This window comes from Wasmannia auropunctata, unplaced genomic scaffold (genome assembly GCF_000956235.1).
Source record: "Wasmannia auropunctata unplaced genomic scaffold, wasmannia.A_1.0 LD336097.1, whole genome shotgun sequence".
In the NCBI taxonomy this organism is placed as follows: Eukaryota; Metazoa; Arthropoda; class Insecta; order Hymenoptera; family Formicidae; genus Wasmannia; species Wasmannia auropunctata.
Window position 1 is genome coordinate 711,612 of NW_012026793.1, and position 2,705 is coordinate 714,316.

Sequence of the window (2,705 nt, forward strand, 5' to 3'; positions counted from 1 at the left end):
TATTTTATAAAAATAGATTTTTTAATTTTGTACTGTACGTATTACTTGGGTTTAATTTTTTTTTTAATTTAATGATACTATTTCACACTAGGGTTTTATTTTTTAAAAGTTAAGTATAACAGTTTGTTTTTGAGGTAATGTAGACACCTAAGACTTACATGATATTCTTTTCATATTCTCTCTGCAATTAGCACAATTTAAGGATTTTATACTTTCTTAGAAAATACCTATAATTATGAGATTATAATTTGCACTTATGACTTAAGTAAGAAAACATAATTTTTGTGGTATTATAATTTGGCGTCATTTATTGATATCAAATTTTTCATATAAGTAATAAACTTATAACTTAAGTTAGAAAACGTAATTTTTATGGGATTATAACTTGGCGCCATTTATTGATATCAAATCTTTTATATAAGTGACATAAAGTGATATACGTATCACTTAAATAGAGACCAAAATTTAAAGTTTGTATGTAAGTATAAGTAAACAAAGAGAGATAGTAATACTTTTATTTTGTAAAAATAAGAAATGGTACCGCTTAGATTTTATTGTTTAATTTTGTACAACTGATTTTTGTTCAGAAAAGGAGGACATACGTATTAAATTTTGTTCGAGGAGCGCGCTATTTTGTATTACTTAAGAAACCGGTATTTAAAGTACAAAAAGAGATAGCACTTAGGTTTTATTTTTAACAAATAAGAAATGGTACCGCTTGGGTTTCATTGTTTAATAATGTACAACTGTTTTTTGTTCAAAAAAAGAAGCTCATACGTATAAAATTTTGTTCGAGGAGCTTGCTAACACTTGACACCCTTTTTTACTATTTTAAAAAAGTCAGTTTTGGAATTAATTAAGACTTTAATAATTTATAATACAGAATAATTTTGTGTTTTATATTTTACATTTTATTTTTTTTAATACATAAAATATAAAATATAAAATTGTACGCCCGGAAATCGATTTCGAATGACACTCGCATTAACGCGCGTTTGCGCACGCGCGTTAACACGGCCGCGACAAATGTAGGAGACACTTTTTCTGATAACAAGAAACACTTTCTTTATTATATTATAACACCAGAAGAACTATAAGTAAACGCAAATAAAGAGCAGATCGGAATACGCTCGTACGGATTGACGGCTTGTCTCTCAAAATCTGACGCCGCCGATTTAACAGTTAACGACTCGTTGTCCACAAGACGCGCATCGCAGCTTTTATCGATTGATAGCTTATTGTTTCGACTAGCTCGAAATCAAACGGCGCGGACATAACATTTTAAAAAATTTCGTTTTTTTGCAAAGGCTTCTAATATTATTCTAAAATTTGGTACATTGAAATGCCGTTCGAAAATGATATTAAATGAATAGTCTCATCTTTCATCAATCTGAAACCAACAAAAAAATTCCGGCTTTGAGCGACTCATCGTTTTAAAGAAAACGGCTTTTATAAGAATTTCAAAATCGACAGACGCCACTTTTGTTTATATAGCTTTTAAGACTTTGATCTAACTTGTTCCAAAAATTGATTTTAGCAAAATATGTTTAAATTGGGATCGCCAAGGATTTAACTAAAACCGCTCTAGAGACCCAGCATTAGAACAAAAAGTGAACAATTGGTTCATTGAGTCAAATGTAAACACTATTCACTCGAGAATCAAAAAATGATAAAAACACTCTTTGGAAACAAATTAGGACACAAGAGGATATTTATTCAATACAGATTTTGAAAATAATATTAGACAGAGTCAAATGACATGATGTTTGTCGGTTTTGGTACTTTTAGAACCCATGATTCTTTCTGGAACAGTGAGTCGCTCCAAGCTAAAATTTTTTTGTTGACTTTAAATTAATGAGACCTTTTATTCGATACTATTTTCGAACCGCATTTCGATGTACCAGGGTCATGATCAATAATATCTTGGCATTAGTTTTTGCAAATAAAATTTTAACAAATCAATTACTTAATTAAAAATAAAGTTTGTGAGTTTCATTGGATTCAGGCAAATATAATAGACATAAAATTACTGCATATTTTAAATAAATTGTATAATATATGCTAATTTATTCGAATCCTTTCCATTCTTGCAACATCACAAGTAAGTTATCTTTCACAATATTGATAAATTTATTTAGTGATTAAATTGGCTAGTCATTAGTGCGTCAAAAAAGCTGCAGAAACTTACTGATTGAATCATATACAGGTAAGTAGATTTAGTTAGCGGTGTTGGAAAAAAAGCAAAACTTACAATTAGTTCGATTGTTGTGCGCTACCAGTTACATAGGTAACGGAGGTAGTCTTCCTAAAAGTTCCTTATTCCAGGAGGCCTGGGAAGAATTCTTTGATGCGAAAGTTTGAAATTTCTTGCACTATTGGCGCGTATTTTAATTTTTTTTCACTTCTGTCCATAATAAATTCCGCGTGCCTCTCTATTTCTTTCTCAGATTTATCGTATTCTATTTTCCTCGCATATGCTTTATTTTTTTAAATCTTTCTTGAGGACACATAAATATACTACGAAAAACTATATATATTTAAATAAGACTTTGTTTTTATTGCGGTTGCAAATTGCATGATCTTTTGCGTACGATATACACAGTGCGATCCATAAGTTCCCGGACTGATTTTTTTGCAGCCTCCCCATTGACGCCATTTATCGGACGACTGTTGAACCACATAGTGTGAACCTTTTCGAACAGCCA